The 18,641-nt window shown below is 50.3% G+C and overlaps 1 pseudogene; it reads right to left on the reverse strand.

The window, feature by feature from the left end:
* Window positions 1–15,858: 15,858 nt before the first annotated feature.
* LOC101700891 (transcriptional enhancer factor TEF-4 pseudogene) lies at window positions 15,859–16,862 on the reverse strand (annotated as a pseudogene).
* Window positions 16,863–18,641: the final 1,779 nt, after the last annotated feature.

An 18,641-nucleotide genomic window follows, 5' to 3' on the forward strand; every position in this document is an offset into this window, starting at 1 on the left:
ACAGGTAAACATACATATTCCCTGTAACTCGGCAATTCCATTCCTGAGTATAAATACAAAAGAAATGATGCTTATATCCATTAAAAGATGTGGTCAAGAGCATTCATGGGTACTTTTTCCCTAAGAGCCAAGAGGTTAAACAACCAAAACGCCGCCTCAAAAAGTTAAATTGTGCTGCCACTGCATAGTCTGGATCCATATCTCACAAAGTTGAAGACTGAAGTTCAGGACAAAGGAGGGAGACAGGACGAATGCTCAGTATGAAGAGAGAAATAGTTCCGATAGTCCAGAGGGGACCTGAAAGTGGGTTGCTAGGGAGAATCTTTGTCTGGGAGTTTGTATACCAGAAAATGACCGGGGCTCAGAGCCCTCTGAGTTAAGCTAGGTCACTCTATAGGATTGAAATAAGCTTACTTAACCCTTTGTCAGTCCAGATCTTTAAATACAGGAAGAACGAAAGTTGGTATTCTTTGTTAATTTCTGTAAGATAACCCTAAATATAAAACAATTGTATCATATTTATTCAGTACAAGCATCGCCTGGAATGAAATGACAGCTGCCTGAGTGATGCTCGGACAGTCAGTAGGTGAACAAGCACGCTGCCCGGGCGATGCTCAGGTGAACTAAGTGGTTAAACTAGGAAGAGGCCCAGGAGGCTCAAGGCACAAAGCAAGGTGTGTGTGGGTCTGCAGGGGCCTCTGGGCTGCTGTCCTATCCAAGCGGTTTATTAAAAGATGATGCGAGAAAGAAAAAGCATTTTCCAGACGGGAAGGGGCACAGCTGCCACATCCTGGGCTCCACTGTCTGCCTGGTTCCTCTTAGCTCCCGTTTGTCAGGCCTAGGCCTGGCATCCTGACTCTGCCCGGGGCCCAGGGCCTCTAGCTGTCTTCAGGAAGACCGACCTGTTGTGAGAGCCAGCAGGGCGCCGGTGACCTGGGCCACAGCCCGGCAGGTACTCACGTCCGCCTCCCATTGGAGAGACAGGGGAGCTGCACATGTGAGATGGATTCAGCTGTGGACCTAGGCTCTGTGTCCATGGTGACGCCCAGCCGTGAGGATCAAGACCTCAGAACAGCAAACAGAGAGGCGGGGTAGGGACTCTGCTTTCCCCTTGATGCCCTGGCTCTTTGTGCGTTCCACCTGGGCATGCATGCAGGTAGACGTGGCACTCCAAAGAGAATGAGCACTTTAAATGCAGCTCCATCACTATACTGAATTCTAGCCTGGCTTCACATTCCCAGGAGATAGCTGTGCCACACACTAAAAGGAATAAACACACCTAACTACAGTGTAAGGTTGAAAATACCACTTTTGAAGAATAGGAAGATGCAGCTAATGCTAAAAGATAACACAATAAGAAAATGCGGAAGAGCTATGACTGAGGTAAGGGTTTACTTTTGCTAGCAACTACCCAGTTACGTGCACTCCAGGGCCAGGAAGTGACCTTGGAATTCAACTTAGGAAATAAGCCGCAGGAGTGGTGTGAAGGACTAGGCTCAGAGCTTTGCAGTCCAGCGCCCTCCCACCACTCTGGCCCCAGGCTGGGCACTTCACTCCCCACACCTGCTCTGGTGCGTGATGCCTCTGCTGCTGTGACTCTCACAACCACTGAACACTAAGAGTACAAAGCAGCTAGGAAAGCCCCCTTCACGGGGCAGGTGTTAGACTTTATTTTCTCTTTCAGTGAGGGTAGCCACAGCCATTTCTACTACCCTAAAGGACTTTTTGTAATAAGAAAAGTGGTTACAATGTACTGTGTACCACAGAAACCTAATAGGGCAGAAAACAGAGCAGAAATAGAGCAGGACAGAGCCCACCTGTCCTGGCCAAGGCTGATGGTGAGCTGAGCTCCAGCAGTGGGTCTGTGGGTGCCAACCTGACCTCCGGCAGCCAACGACGGCAGACAGGCTCTGTCCATCTCCACCCCCCCTCCCCGGAAGGAAGCTCCTGGACTCCGAGGAAGCAGCTGACATGAGCAGCAATGGAATGAAGTAAAATTCTCCTCTACCCGAGAGTCAGACTCGGGTGCCTGGAAGACACAGAAGTGGCGTCTTGCTTGCAGAATTTGGTGAGGACATTGACAGCGGCTGCTTATAGAACCATGTTTGTGGCAGCTTCCACTGCAAGTGCCATCCAACACTGCCATGCCCCCTGACTGAGCCTTCCAGGTAGCTGAGATTACAACCCCACACCACAACCCCCGACTTGAAATCTCCTTTTTTGGTACTGGGGATTGCACTAAAGCTTCACCCCCAGACGTTTTCATATTGGAACAGGCTGTTTCCCCTGGACGGTGTGCATTTTACATCAGACATGACCGGAAGCCAGGAGTTATTTCTAAACTTGTAGTTTGCTTCGTAGAAATCTGCTCAAACCTGAAACCCTCAAGCCCGAAGAGTTCTCAAAGGACCTTGGTAAGGCTGAGGCTGGAGTCACTTCTAGTTAATCCTGTAGCCTGTGTGGGGGACACTGAGGCAGCCTCCTGAGGTATGGTTTCTCTGGCCAGTAAGGAGACAGAGAAGAACAGGAAAGAAGACCAGAGGAGGGAAGGGGAGGGAGAAAGGAAGGAAGACCTGGAATACAGCACCACCGTGCCCTCCTTGGTGGGTGCCAGCTGTCTACTCCCCAAGGCCAGTTTCCTGCCTGCAGAACAGGCTGCCAACCACCCTTCCCTCCCCACCCCCAGACACTGTACAGGGTGAAGGAACACACACGTATGGCGATTTTCAGCCTGTCCCCACTGATTCCTTAGGAGACCTGCTCAGAGCCCACAACATGAACTGAGAAATGCACAAGCATGGAAACAGCTCAAACCCGCCTAACACAAACACCCAGACAACCCTGAGTAACCCCCGAAGAGCCCCGCACTGGGCTCTCACCACTCCCATTGACCGGCTCTATTCTCTGTTTGGCTTGGAGATTTTTGTTGCTGTAGTTTGTTTGTTTGGGTTTTGGGACACAGGGTCTCAAGATGTGGTGCAGGCTGGCCTTGAACTCGCCATCCTGCTGCCTCAGCCTCCAGGTGCTGGGTTCCAGGCTGTAATCTTGGTACCATGGCTTCCTAGCTTAGCTCTCCAGAGAGGAACGAGACAGACGGCAGTTGGGGCCATTTCCACTTCTCACCAGGGGCTGCAAAGCCACCCTCGCCAGCTTTGGGGCCACCACAGAGGGAAGCCAAGCCTGGACCCCACCATCTACACTGAGCTCATTCTGCAGGATGAAGTCCCGTGAGCCACCTCCCAGGCAGACCCCAGCTCCCATTTCATCCTAACCTTGCTGCAGCCAGGAAACGGCCTCGAGAGCAGAGAAGCCAGTGTAGACAGGCCTGTGTCAGCAGAGCCTGGGCCCAGCCAGTCCTCCCAGCCTGCTCCCCTCAAGGGCCCTCAGTACTGATAAATAGCTCAGCAGATCCGAGACCTGGTGGGGAAGCACAGGCTGAGCAAGGGCAACACCCCAGAGCAGCGGCTCCCAGGAGAGAGCGGCCAACACTCAGGGCACATGGTCCCTGCAGGTGCCCAAGGGGTCACAGGCAGAGCAGCCCTGGAGTGTGTGCAACCCGGCACCCACATGTGTGCCGGAGCCAGAGGGAGAGGGTCCCGGCCACCCTGGAGAAGGAGGGGGCCAAAGCCATCAGTAGGGAGCCATCAACCCTTCTCGGCCTGTGAGACATCGCTCTCAGGGAAAAACACCCAGAGGAGGACAAAAGGTGGCTTGCCTCGCATCTATAAATTACAGATTAAATCCCAGTGACTTGGCATTCTCAGGCTGGCTGGTGGGAGAAAGAAAACCTTTCATTTGTTAGGCTTTTCCTTTGTCTTTCAATCTGCTGTGGCAGAGAAGCTGCTGAAACTTGAGAGCAGTTGAATGCTGGGGACAAGGACACCAGTTCACACAGGAATTTATTGTGTTTTTCCAGAGTATTTAATAGGTATTTACTCAGCCACACACAGAATCTCATTTACCCTGGGCCTGTATTTGAATAATAAGGGATAATCCCACACTGATTGCCTGTTTAGTCACTGACCTTCTGCGATCTGATTATACACTAGTTCTGGGGAAAAATTAGATCTTGGCAAAACTTCAGGTCCTAGCAAAAGTCAGACTTGCATTGAAAATGCTGCATCCACTTACGTGTACGTGCTATCTCCTAAAACCCCACTGCGTCGCAGGAGGGTCACAGAGAGAGAACAGAAGATGGAAAGATAATGAGAGCATCTTTCCTGGAAACCTCACGGAAGTTCCCTAAGGAAACCAGGAGAGGATGGGGGTGACCCGACAAAGGACTCAGGAAAACTTCCCAGAAGCAAGGACTGAGTTTCCAGGCTCAAGATCACACCAAGGACAAGAAGGTGACCAGCACACAGGGGAGAGCAGAGTCCTGTGAATAAAGCCCTGAGAAACTTCAGGATGTAGGTACAGAAGGGCAGCCCTCAGGGCCCCTCATCCCGGGCCCAGGAGCTGACAGAAGGCATGGGGTCTCACGGGCTCCTGCCTTGAGCAGTGAGCAGGAAGTGTTTGGCTCCATGCATGACCACTCCAGCAGGCTCAGGAAGTGAGCACTAGGTCCTTATGTCTCTGAGGGTAGATTTTTATCTAGGGTCTGTAAAAAAAACCTACATCAATAAAAGAATTAGAGATATAAGTTCAAAAGGAGAAGCAAAATCACTTTATTGGAAAGGGAAGAGGAATGGGGAAGCAAAACCATTTTATTGGGGAAAGGAGAGAAAATAAGTAGATAGACAGCCACCTTGTTGAAGTAAGGTAGGGCGTCTGGAGCAGAACTCAGGATGGGGGTCTTTGTTCTCAGCCCCTTTTATCACATGGCTAGAAAGGGAGTATCCTGCTTGAGAGTTGTTATAACTGACCGGCTATTTGGGGCTCTGAGACCCCTGATTTGGCCATTGTCCCTTTCCCTACGTGTACATTTTTGGATAAGCACTTTTGGGGTCTCTTTGTGTTGTCCAGATACTTATCTTGTGAGATTGATAGCAGTTACATTCAAGGCTGAGTTAGTAAAAAGGATACATGTGCATTTTAGTGTATTAATATGGTGAGAGAATAATATATATATATATGTATGTATGTATATTTGTGCAAGTGTCTAGTTGTGAGTTTTTTAAAACATTTCTTTTGTGGTTAACTGGAGATGGAGGGAGGAGGGAATGGATCCTTGTCATGAAAGGAGCCGGGGCCAGGGCCTTATCAGCCCTCTCTGTTTTAGCTACTCTCTCTCGAGCCGGGGTTTAACTTTTACTTACCGGAAACCTCTCTGCGGCCCTTTCGCTTCCCTTGCCTGTCCCCCAGCCTTCCCGACATTGGGCCACACGCCTGCCCCAAGGCCCTTTGTCGGACACCCCAGGGACCCGTGAGGCCCAGGGAGGACGGAGAAGAGCAGATGCCTGGAGGTGGACGTGGGGGCAGGCTGGATGACTGTCCCCCGGGACGGGGCCCAGGTCAGGGTAGGCTGGGGTCTGTGACCATCTGGGGGATAGACTGGAGCCGCCTTCAGTGTGGAAGCTGCCCTCGCTTTCCTGAGTCCGCTCTGGCTCCTTTAAACTCACCGAGGGCAGGACACACTCCTCCTCCTCCAGGAGCCGGGGCTGGAGCACACGAGCCTTGTGCACACCAGGCCAGTGCTCTGCCCTGGCAACACCCAGCCAGGACATCTAGCCAGTCATCTTCCAACTCGGACACAGAAGAAAGCAGGTTCTGACAGGCACTGTGATTACTGTCAGATAAGGAGACAGGTGACACAATCGTAACTCCAAAGCCAGTTCCCACCGCATACAAACTCCTGCAGTTGAAATTACTTGACACATAGAGGAGAATTTTTAAAAGGACTTTAATTCCCCTTTAATGCTGAAAGGGGAAATATTTGTATTTTACCCAAAGCCGGTTTTGTACTCTTAGAGCTACTCTAGGCTGCTGTGGAGGAAGTAGAAGCTAAGAGACAGCAAACTCGTCCTCCAGCAAGCGAGGGTGAGCTCACTGGGGAGGAAGGCACCCATCTGCCAGTGGGTGCTGCTCTCTTGGTGACCTGAGCCACACTGACCTGAGCTCTCAGATACTCACATTCGGGGCCTAAAACCAACAAGCAGTTCCCACAGTGACTGCAGCGGGTGCGTACACACGAACTCCAGAGACCCTCATGCTGCCCTCGCCAGGAACAGTGCCTCCAGGCTGGCCCTGCACCTCTGTGTCCTCTGGGTGTGACTGCCCCCCAGCCTGCCCATCCCTAGCCCAGGTAACTCCTCCAGCTCAGGTGCAGCCAGGGCTCTGCTCTGTCACATCGTGGTGGGAGGAGGAGCAGGCAGCACTGAGGGGAGAGGTTATTTTGCTATGGTTTGTGCAAATACAAATAGGCTTACAACTTCAGTGGCATCTGACAGATAAACATGACCTTAGGGTGGATACTTCGGAGGAACGAAGAGAGCACACAGGGCCCAAGCAATAAACCCAGCAATAAATTAACAGAAAGCACACGCACACGCACATGCACACACACACACACACACACACACACACACACACACACACACGGACACATCTTTTTTTTTTAAAAGTGCCGGAGGTTGAATCCAGGGCCTCTAAGTGTATGCTCTATTGCAGAAAACCCAGATCTTAAAATCTACCCTCTTACAGTACTAATAGACTGGTGGGTCACTAAAGGGGAATAAAAAGAAGAAATGTCAAGTTTGGAGCTCATTTATGAGAGACCATTTCCATTTCTCCACTTTTCGTAAGTAATTTTTCAAAATTTTGCAAAATGTAGCAGCTATTCAATGAGAAAAATCAACAAAAAAAACTTTATTCTTATACATTTCAAATAAGAAAAAACCAAATTAATTCAGAAATTCTGAACATGATATGAAGTCTTTCCTGAAAGGCAGCTGCTGTACCTTGAGAGAAAATCCCTTTAACAAGCCCAAAAGTAATCTTCAAAAAGCCATCTACAGAGCTGGGGATTTAGCTCAGTGGTTCCGCTGCCTGCCTAGCAAGGGGAAGGTCCTGAGTTCAATCCCCAGTACCAAAAAAAGTATACTTAAAAAGCCATCTACAAAGGGCGGTTTTATTGTAAATGGGTGGAACTACAGGAGGTGGAAGACCAGGTATAAATCAATACGTATGAAATATGTTGCAGGTTTATGGGCTCAGTTGTCTTTTTGAGATATATACATAAATGAATGCTGAATTCTAAAGAATTAGAAAGTTTTCCTCAATATTAACTGATGCATACAGGGGAGATTGATAATGAAAAAGTGTTGCTTTTCTTTTATTTCTAGAGCAATTGAGTTTTTGTTTGTTCTTTGAGACAGGGTCTTGCTATGTAGTTCAGACTGCCTTGAACTCGCAGCAGTCTTCCTGCATTAGCCTCCCAAGTGCTGGGATCACAGGCGTGCACCACCACACCCGGCTGAATTTCTATACAGTAAAGAAATTCATTGTTACCATAAAGAAGAACACAGTGTTACAAACCCAGGACTGCGGCTGAGCTTAAATCGAGTGTGGTTGTGGAGCCTGGATGTCCCCGGGTGTGCAGAGCCCGGCCTGTGTGTTGGCCCAGACAGGAGCAGTGGGGAAGGAGGGGTGAGGGCTGCCCTCCAGGAGGAAGGGGAGGGGCTTCTGGGACAATGGGATGGGAAATCCCAGGGCATGGGGTGGAGAGTCCAGGCCAGGACAGGGTGAGCTGCTTCCTCGAGATGCCCACAGGACTGGAGTCCAGAAAGGGGCCCAACGCAGCTGACTGAGATGGGACACGTGGAGAAGAGAGAAAAGCATCCCAAAGATGCAAGTATAGATATGCAGGAAGCACAGTAATTATAACCGTGCTCCGTGACCTAGGTCAGCTTAATATTTCAGGGTCAGAGTGAGGAAAACTGAAGACTGGCTTAGCCAAAGCAAAGCTGTGCTACCATGGGAGGGGAGGAAGGAGTCTCACTGGTCTATGAGTGAGAATACAGCACTGAATGCACAGCACCGCGGAAAGTGGCCATGAGCCCCGAGAGAAAGCCGAGAAGAGTGGAAGGCAGTTCATAATCAGACAGAGAAGGGAGAGAGACGATTTTAAAGGAACAGCCTTGTGAAACGCTTGCCTTTTATGCTATGTGTGCACATGGATTTGAAAATAAAATTTTGTTTAAAAAGTAGAAAAATCACTGCTTTGTCTTCAGAAATTCAAGTTTAATTTGAAAATAACCACAACTCTCCGACAGCCGACCTGGGAAAGCACATACTGAACATGGACACGGTGCCTTCTTGCAGGACACAGGTGTTGACGATTTATACCCAGCTGTACAGTCAGTGTCCTTCCTGGGTGTGGCCTCCCTACTTAAATGTGTCACTCTTCCACCAACCTCAGATGGAGCTGCTGGCTGCCCAGAGTGCCTGGGCACCCAGAATCCACGTAAGGGGCTGGGTGGGCCAATGTGGGTATTTCTGTCTTTCACAGTTTTGTCTTCTGTCCTTCTGTCTTGTGACACTCATGCCAATGGGGCATCCCACTTAGAGCACTGAGCAGTATTCCAGTGCTGGCACTTAGTTATGCTGCTGTAAATGCCAAAACAAAACACAACTCTGCCACCATCAATGCCACGGCATTTTGATGAGGACCTCCTACTACCACTGGCTCCTGCTCAAGTTTTAAATGACTGCAGATGAGAGATGATTTAAAACAGCTTCCATTTTAAAGTTCCTAGAACTCAGAAGATCTAATGCTGGACTATTAACAGTTGGCATTTTATAAAGATGAGCAAGTCATATACATTTATCCGGGACACTGCCCAGCACAGCCCCTGTCCTATCAGCCCTTCCATGAGGCTGGAGATCACTCACCCAACACAGATAAGAAGCCCTGGCCATAACAGCACAAACAAATTGATTTCCCTTCACTTCCAAGGCCATCCATACCCTTCAGCCTATAAAAGGAAGTCACACTCGTCTTACATTTTATTTGTGTTCAGCTGTAGTTACCAGGCACTGAACTGATGCACCAGGCCTGCGAAGGAAGGGCAGCGTCCTGGGAGCCAGCTGGGCACCATGCTGGAGAGGCAGCGCCCTTCCCAGGGGAGCTCTGGGCTCACTGTGGTCTGGCAAGGCCATGGCTCTCTGCACTGCTAGGCAAAGGCGTCTTCAGATCTGAACCAGGTCCAGAATTCCATTTCGTTGTTTTAAGTCAGTGGAAAACGGAGTGTCTGAAGAGACAGAGGAGGAGTTCAGACGCTTTGAGTCTCATCTCTGGAAGAATCTACAAGATGACAGGACTGTAGTTGCTGCCTCCAAGGACAGGGACTGGGTGGGCTGGGTCTGGAGCAGCAGGGAGCTTTCCAGATACCGCACAACTTGTGAGTTGCATTCCCTGCACAATCTCTGTGTGTGAGGCTGGACCTGCAACCCCGTAACTTTCACACAGACATCAGCACTGCCTGTCCACGCTCCACAGAAGCAGGCTCTGCCTTTGTAGCCACATGACTCCCTGGCTTACAGGCAGACACGGATCCTCCCCTGATTCCTTTGGTTTCTGGTGTGTGCAGGTCGGGTGTGTGTGTGGCTTCACTTTGGGGGAGACCGGGCCCTTAGAGTCCTTAGCCATCAGCTAAGAGGAGGGAACTGCAGACAGCAAGGTGTTTCGGTGGCACCGTGAGGTCTGAGCTGAGGAGTGGGCACCTCCACCTGGTGGTGACCTGGTCTTCACTCCACGCTCACCGGGCATGGCACATGCTTCTAATCTCAACACTTGGGGGGCTGAGGCAGGAGGATCACTGTGAGTTCAAGGCCAGCCTGGGCTACATCAAGGCCAGCCTGAACTCCATAGAGAGACCTTGTCTAAAAAAACAACAATAACAAAATATTCTCTACTCTCCATGCCTCAGGAGAAATTAAAAAGAGCAAGCTAAGGACCCTACCAAAAACATGATCTGTTTCTTTCCTTTTCACACAGAGCTGCAAGTTTTAGAGAAAGCTTTACATGTTCAATACCGAACTACTACTAGTTCTAGAAAACATAGTCCTCTGATTTTCCAGCCAAGTCTAAATAGCAGTGTGTTTATGTGACTTCTCAGAGCTAGCTAAAAAAATGGAAAAAATAGAAAGATAACTGTCAGAACTCAATAATTAATTAGGCTGAATTTTAATGAGCTTTTTGATTCGAAACTTTTTTTTCAGTACTTGGGGTTGGTTGAATTCAGAGCCTTCACACTGAGCTGCATCCCCAGCCCTTTCATTAGTTTTTATTTTGAGAAAGGGTCTCACTAAGTCACTAAGTTGCTCCAGCTGGCTCAAATTTTCTCTTGTCTTGCCTCAGCTCCCTGGGTGCTGGTGGTGGTAGGCCCGCAGGTACCTGTAGACATTGGCAGTGGGAGGGAGGGACACATGGAAGGAGGGGTCCAAAACAGAGCACATTGCCAGTTGAGGAAAGAAACAAGGACCTGAATTTATACTCATTTGTTAGGTCTCAGACCCTAGGCAATCCCAGCGAGCACAGTGCCGCCCTGAGGTTGCAGGTTGTGCACAGCCCTCCTGACCCCCGGCCCCTGGCCCCCTAACTCCACACAGGCATCCACATTCCTGGCTGCCACCAGCCGCAGCCCAAGGACCCCAGGAAAGGAAGTGTTCAAAGACCCTCCCGCCAGGGCTGGTTTCACTGAAGAACTTATCTCTCTTGAATTTCTTTCGTGCCTTCCTTAGATGACGAAATCCCCTGGGGAATTACTGACTGTCTAAAAAGGACAGGAGCACATTTAATTAATTCCTAATTAAATTCTTAGTAAAATGTCAATGAGCTCCGTAATCAGCGAGTTCCTGGACCCTAGGAGGAGCTCCTGGGTGCATAAAAAGGTATCCAAACTCACTCGCCTTCTCTGTATCCACTTTGCAACGAACTCTACCCGGGCTTCTGCCCAGCTGTGTGTCTCGACTGAATTCTTTATCAAGGGTAAAAGAACGGAGGCCCAAGGAAGTGAGGGCCCGGGTCCTCGCTGTGGCAGGACTGGCTTCCCGGTGACACTGTGTTTCTCAACTTTGAGGTTTACTTGTAAACATATTGACCGCTAGTTCAGGGAATTGGAATGTGTGCACACCTGAGATCGACGGCATTTGTGCAGTGTCTTCACAGGGTCTCCAGGAAAACAGGAGTCTTCCTCAGCAAGGCCTCCCGTCAGGGCCTCGTGGGAAGGGACTGGTGCTGCTTCTAAACATTCAGCCCCGCGCCCTGGGCCAGGCCTCTGGAGTCTGCAATGGGACACTTTCCGACCCTGTGACCCTGGCCAGGGGCCCCCGAGAGCCCTGCTCCCCTTTTCTCTTTTCCTGGCGTCCCGGTCTCTGTGCCTCTGAAGACCCCAAGGGCCATCTTCCCTTTCTCTTTTCCCTCTCCCTGCAGGCAGCTTGGGCTTCCCAGGCAGCCGGCTCTTTGGCATTCGTGCCTGGGACAAAGCAGCTGTCTTACAGATAAGCACCAGGCAATGGAGAGATCCCAAACACCAAGGGAGACTCAGAAAGACAAAAGGGCCCTTTCCCTCAGTGCAGCTGCCTCTCAGCTCACTTTATGCAGAGCAGCCAGATTCATTTCCCACTGTGTCTCTGAATGAAACCAATCAGCGAAACCACCTCACCTGAGCAGAAACCAGCAGCAGCAAGAAACCCTCAGGCCGCAGTTGGGAGCAGTTTAGCTTGGGAGGGGCTAGGGCACCTTCTCCGGGTGAAAGTGAAAGTCACAGTATCATAAAAAGGAAGGCTTCTGGAGGCAAAAACAAAGCATAGGACAAAAAGATGAACTGGAAGAAAACTATGAACAGGAAAGAAAATGGGAAGCAAAATAAGTACATACATTTAATATTTATATATCGTAAAACTTCATGCACAACCAGGCGTGAGGCACAACAGGCTTTCTGTGTCATAAAATGCATGTGACATGTATGTACCATGGGGGCGGGGCACTCACTGAGCTGGGAAGCCGGGACCCCTGGGGACTGGGGACCTCAGTGAGCTGTGAGCCCAGAGAGGGCTGCAGAGAGGCCCAGGGAGGGTGGCTCAGCGAGGGCAGGGGCAGATGTGACACTTAGCAAAGGGTTACACACACAGCCTGGTGTCAGGCCAGGGACAGTGAAGACATCAGACACGGGACCTAGGATCTTGCTCCTCAGGGCACCCCAGGCAGCCTGCAGAGCCAGCCCGCAGCCTGGAACCACCTGGGAATGGCCCCAGGCCCAGGTATCTCCCAGAGCCTTCTGCTCACAGCATCTATGCAGACCCCAAGTCCTGGCAAGTACCCGATGCACCTCTGTCCCACTCCCTGTCCTTTGGTCACAGAGAGCAGGGGCATCTCCCTGTGACTGTCCTCCAAGGCAAGGCCTAATAATGGCACAGGATCCCCAGATGGAACTCTGTGCTGGGGACACAGGGAAGGGCACCGGAGGCTGTTTTACTTACAAATGCTGACAGACTCATGACCATTTCCCCAAGCACAACAGTGCTTAAAAATGAGTAGTTTTGAATGTGTGTTGATACTAACTGCCCCACTTTGCAAGTCACTGTACTTCCCAGAAATCACAGTCCTTGTCTGGACACAAGAGCAGTGCAGGGAGGGTCCTTCTCTGCTCTGAGTTTTGCTTTGAAGGTATTTGCTATGAACGTCACAGAATAAATGTGTGGTGGTGTGATTCCAAGCCTTTATAATTCATGAGTATTTAACTTAGAGGAAAAAGAAAAGCAAAAGTAAGTGCCCAGCTTAAGCCACAAAACCTGCAGGAGAAAGGGAGGGGACCTTGTGGCTCTGATTTCTTTAACAATAATGTCTCTGGGTACCCGTGCATTTGAATATGTTGTTACCCGGAGGTGCTTAAAACTTCACTGTTCTGGAACCATCCCCTGAGCCTCTGGTGAACTCATATAGATCATAGCATGATGTGTTAGGCCATGCTGTGCCTTCGTGCATGTTACTGGACATCGCTGCTGTGGAGTGTGAAAATACTGCAAACACTAGGCCCCAGCCCAGATCGAGGCTCCAATCCCAGAGCTCTTCGGGGCAGAGGCCTGGAATGACAACAAACACCTTAGAAAGTCAGGATTCGGGCAGCCTGGGAAACACAGTGCTGGGTGGCTTTTCTCATGTCAAAGGAGCACGCGAGGTTGTGTCATACAAGAGTGCCTTCTTCTCAGCCACACGTGCTCGTAGACACTGCTGTGCGTGAGTAGCACTGGCGTCCTCTGGGAAACATGAATGTGATTCCGGCCACATGGGACGCAGAGTTGAACCAGCGAATTCAGGTCTGTGTTTCTCTTTGTTTTTAACCAGGGCATAAGACTGATCTAAAAACGTTCTTATAAAGATCATATGGAAGAAGTACTTCAAAACTCTCAGCAACATAAAGCCCACATAGATGCTGGTATTTCCTCAGCTGACGATTCCTTCCCAGTGCATCTGCAGCGCTGGATTGGCTGGCTTGAAGCCTCTGAGCTGTGCCCCCTGCTCACCCCATGCACATTTCTCAGCCTCTTGAGGGTGAGGCGTGCATCTTCCAGCTTCCCCTCGTGGGCAGCTTGGCTTCTGCCTGTCTGCATCTTCACCTCCATCTGCCTCTGGTTTTCCCGTGGGAAGAGCCTGGTCATCCGTTTGCAATCCTGACAGGGAGGGAAGTGTCCGCACTCAGGGCCAGCATGAGCCCAAGCCTCGCTGGGAAAATCACAGCCTCCTCACCCTGGCCAAGAGGCACCTGGCCAAGGGTACCAAGCCCAAAACGTCTGCAGAAACTTTTGGGAAGGAGAACAACAGCCTGGAGCTGATGCTGTTCACCATCACTAAAGAAAGCTGGGTGGAAGTCAGTGGGTGACAGTGAGAGATGGGTTGGTTCCCAGCCCGAGACCCCCTCGCTTCCTCTCACTTCGACCAGGGTAGTTATCACACAGGTACAGGTATTCAATAAACGCAGACTCACTTGTTTGCAAATGCAAAACATCCGCAGTCATAGATAACAAGGTAAAGAGGGCACTGAAATTAATCACTGCAGTGTTTTGATGATTCATTCAAAGATGCAAACAATTGGGACTGGGGAAAGAGCTCAGTGATGGCACAATCAACCAATCAATCAACACAAACACACACAGCTACCCGGGAGGCTGAGGCAGGTGGGTCACAAGTTTGAGGCCAGTCTGGGCAACACAGTGAGAGCTCTGTCTCAAAATAAAATCTAAAAAAGGGCTGGGGATGCAGCTCAGTGGTAGAACACCTGGTCTCAATCTTCAATACCATACACACGCAACACATACATGTACATAATTGAAAGGCTTTTCATACAGTGGGCAAAGCATCCCAAGTATGTTGTGTCACTGCTACATGTGAATATTAGGCACTGTGCATAAATTATCATTTGGCATTGTACAATTCTCCAAAAATCCCTGCATGCTGCCAGACTCTGGCTAGAAGGAGGTTGTCTGGTGCTGGCTTGAAATCTAAGAACACAGAGCTCAGGCTTTTGCCCCTCAAGGTTCCTGAGGTCTGGAACCCACTGCCCACCTGCATCGCCTGCTTCTGGACGCCATGAAAGACACGGCAGCTTCTGTTTGAGGTTTTCTTCGAAGTTCACGCAGATTTCTCAAAATCCAAGGAGGACGGCAAGGGAGTGATCCTTTATTCTTTAACATGCTGCCATCCTGTGGCCGACCTGCTCCTCCACACTCCGTGTCTCGACGCTGAAAGTTGACAGCAACCTGTGCTGCCTGAGCCTGGCAGGGAGGACCCGGATGCCGGATGCCATGCCGAGCACAGCAGAGCCTGCCAGTCCGAGGGACTGGGGTAGAGGGCGAGGGGTGGAAAAGCATCTGAATGTTTGCATTTAAAAGTACTTATTACAGTAAAGGATACATGGCCCTTAGCCCCCCTTCCAGTCCTCCCCCTCTCTTCAAACACACTCCACTCATCCCATGGTTCTTGCCACTTTGTGAAGCAGCTCTGCAGTCCTCTTTCCTGAGTCTTTATGAAGTGTGATCAAAAATATGGTGACTGTTGCTGTCAAGCGCTGTCCATGAGAAAGGCAGCTCATAAAAACACTGTGCTGTGTCCTCATTCACCTTAGTCACCAGGCCTGGCACCGAGCAACTCCCGGCTCTTCCTCAAAGTCAAAATGGCCATGAAAGGGAAACATTTTAAGTCAGTTCCGGACATCAAGGCAGCCAGGACAGCTCAAGCAAAGACACTCAAGAAAGAGGACTTCAGAGCTGCAGCAGAAAGGGGTAGGAATGATGGGATGAGTGTGTTGGAAGCAAGGGGGAAGATTTTGGGGGTGATTCATGGCAATGTGTCATTGAATTTTTTTGCATTTATACATCACCATATATTTTTTTTTTGGTAAAATAACTTTATCCTCTGTCAGAACACAAACCAACACTCTTTGGGAGGGAAAGGGAGGCAGCAGTCCAGTCCGGGGCCCACATACAAGGAGTGGGGTGGGATTCAAGGGCCTCAGCCTGCTGCTCGACCCACTGGGATAGAGTCACAACCCTTATACCCACGTATAAATATCTTGTTATATAAAAAAAAAAATATTTCCAGGGCCTACCTGGCTCTGCTCCTTCACAGAAAGGGTTAATTTTCATTTTGTGACATCACAGATCACAAAGAGGGGTAGCAGGAAGAGGCAGATATTGGGGGGCAGAAAATGGGACAAGTCAATGTGTAATTAGGGCCCCCCAAATATCCAGCAGAGTGGGGGGACCTGGGTGTTGTTCACTCCTGTCCCCATCCCTGATGTGCTGCCGGCCTCCCTTCTTGCTAGAGGACAGTCCCCGTCCTCAGGTCTCTGAGGTCAGCCCCTTCCACCACAGCCCCCGCCCCAGATGAGAAGCTTCGGGAGCTGCAGGGTCCTCTTGTGCGGAGGACGTTCCGGGGGCAGGCCAGTTGTTGGGTCGCCCTTCAGTCCCTGACCAGGCGGTAAACACGGTGCTGGGCCCCACGCTCACCGGTGGAGACCTCGAAGACGTAGCCGGTGCACAGCCGCAGTTCCTGGGTGTCTCTGTTCGTCACCACCTGCAGGATGGTGAAGTTCTCCAGGACGCTGCTCATCATGTAACGCTCGGGCAGCTGCCGAAGCTTGTGCAGGAAATTCACCAGGCACTCGCACATGGGCGAACGCAGCAGGCGGTTCGCGAACCACCCGTCCTCTAGCTGGGCCCGCTCGTACTGGCTGCTCACTCATAGAAGCCACCGCTACCACTGCTGCCACTGCCAGCACCTGTCTCCTCACCGCTTGGGCCCCAGTTCAGGCCACTCCAGAACTCGACCAGGAAAAAGGCCTGCGGGGGCCGCGACCGTACAGCTCCCGCAGACCGCCCTTTTTCTCGGGGGATTTGTGGTAGATCTGCCGGACGTCCTCGCTCTCCAGGTGGGGTGCGCCAGGGCTGGGACAGTGCTGGCTGATGTGGACGAACAGGTGCCTCTGGTAAGAGTCAACTGCATCTGGCGGTTCCACAAAGGCTGAGAATCCCACCGGCTGCAAACGGGCAGTGCCCAGGGCCCGACTCTGCCACGCTGGCAGTGATGGGGCAGGTGGGGGCAGGGGAGAGAGGGCTTGGGGGGGCTCGGTCCCTGGGAGGTCAGTAGACGGGGGTGTCAGTGACAAGGAGAACTGTGTCTGTGAGAACGGCTTCACATCCGGCACATTCCGGGGGGCCCAGAGCCCCCTGACCAAAACTGGAACGGCTCAGTGGCCTGAGGACCGGCAGGACCCAGTTTGGCCTGCCAGGAAGCTGTGGAGAGGAGCTGGGCAGAGGACACGGTAGCCATCGTCTGGAAAGCCTTGTCCTTGGAAACCTGGTCCACATTCAGGGCCTTCAGCTTGGACTGGATTTCTCTCGATTTCCTTCGAGCCAAAACCTGGATGGCATCACCATATTTTTTGATCACGCCTGGTGCTGTAGAAATATAGGTGTAACTTGCTAAGTTTGTGAAATATGTGTAGCTTTCCCAAATGCCAGGTGGAATGAGGTGGCAACCTTATAAACCCATGATATGATAAAAATATCTAGGACTTGAGCCCTGACACAGTTTACACAACTGCTTTTGAGTCCTTGGAGGTGGATGAGGTGGGTGGATTTGAGATGGTTCCCTAAAAACCATCTGGCTCCAGTTTATTTGTTTGCTGCATCTTGCTTTATACACAGATGCTTACACAACGTAGTTTTGCTGGGCACTGCAGTGTACCCAGTCATCTCAGTTCTCAGGAAACTGAAGCAGGAGCATCACAGGTACAAGGTCAGCCTAGGCAATTTAGGGAGACCCTGTCTCAAAACAAAACTTTCAGCTGGGCCTGTTGGTGATGCCTGTAATCTGTGCAGTCTGGGAGGCTGAAGCAAGAGGATTGCAAATTTGAGCCCAGCCTAGGCAATTTAGCAACTTAGTGAGACCTTGTCTCAAAATTAAAAATGAAGGGGCTGGGATGTAGCTCAGTGCAGAGGTCTCGGGTTCAGTTCCTAGTATTAGAAAAAAAAAAAATTTAAAGGGCTTGGGGTGTCGCTCAGTTGGGAAGTCTTTACCTAGCAGGTGCTAGGCCCTGGGTTCAATCCCTAGGGCCACGAAAAAGAAGAAAAATTCAGAAAAAAATAGCAGGATTTTGTAATATAATGTTGCCATTGTTACAAGATTAAGCTTCATCACCTAGATAGAAAGAATCAGTGAAGTTTTCTTTCTGTTTCTTTCTCGTGGTATTGGAGACTGAGCCCTGTGCACTCTAGGCAGGCACTGTACCACCAGGCTTCATCCCCAGCCCTTTCTACAGTATCTTTTTGAAACAAGGTCCCACTAAATTGTCTTGGCTGGCCTTGAACTTGCCACCTTCCTGCCTCAGCCCGCAGGTAGCAGGGATTATAATTGTGCGTCATCAGGCTGCACAAAGTTGTGTTTTTTGAAATTTCAAAAGCCAAATATAGAACATATACCAAATTCTGCTTATATTTAATTAGATCCTGTCTGCAAGTTATTCATACAAATATTACAACCAGGGATTGTACACTGCTCAGTAAGAAGCACCGGAGGCCGATGCTGGGGACAAGGCTAAGAATCAAACAGGAGAGAATCCAGATCTGTATGTACAGGTACCAATTCCCTACACACAGTGTATCAATGAAATTCTTTTTTTTAAAAGAATCAAATAGGTTTGCTCATGCTGACTTCCCAAACTACGCTGAACTATTGAGCCACCTCTGAGAGATCTCAATTGGAGAGCTAACAGCCAAATTGCCCAAACAAGTCTGTTCTCCTTTGTATATTGAGACAGGGCCTCACTATGTACCCCAGGCTGGCCATGAACTCCTGGTGATCCTCCTGCCTCAGCCTCCAAGGGATGGGATGATAGGTGTGCTCTACTACACCCAGCTCAAAAAAAAAAGAGACCTGCTTTTTTTTTTTTGGTACCTGAGTTTGAACTCAGGTCCTTGCACTTGCGCATCAGGCGGCGAAACCACTGAGCTAAATCCCCAGCCCAAAAGACTTGTTTTAATCAGTGTGATAAAGAAGTCCTAAAGCAACCTGACTCACCAGCCAGTCACTTCTCCATCATCAGCTGTATAAGAAAGTAACTTTGGAAAGAGGACCCAAGTTGTCTGTGTTCTTCCGTTTCTGCTTTCTTCAGCCCCTCCCTGTCGGCTCAGCCATCAGA

This window comes from Heterocephalus glaber, unplaced genomic scaffold (genome assembly GCF_053883595.1).
Source record: "Heterocephalus glaber isolate CG9 unplaced genomic scaffold, H.glaber_assembly_v1.0 deba00001688, whole genome shotgun sequence".
Taxonomy (NCBI): Eukaryota; Metazoa; Chordata; class Mammalia; order Rodentia; family Bathyergidae; genus Heterocephalus; species Heterocephalus glaber.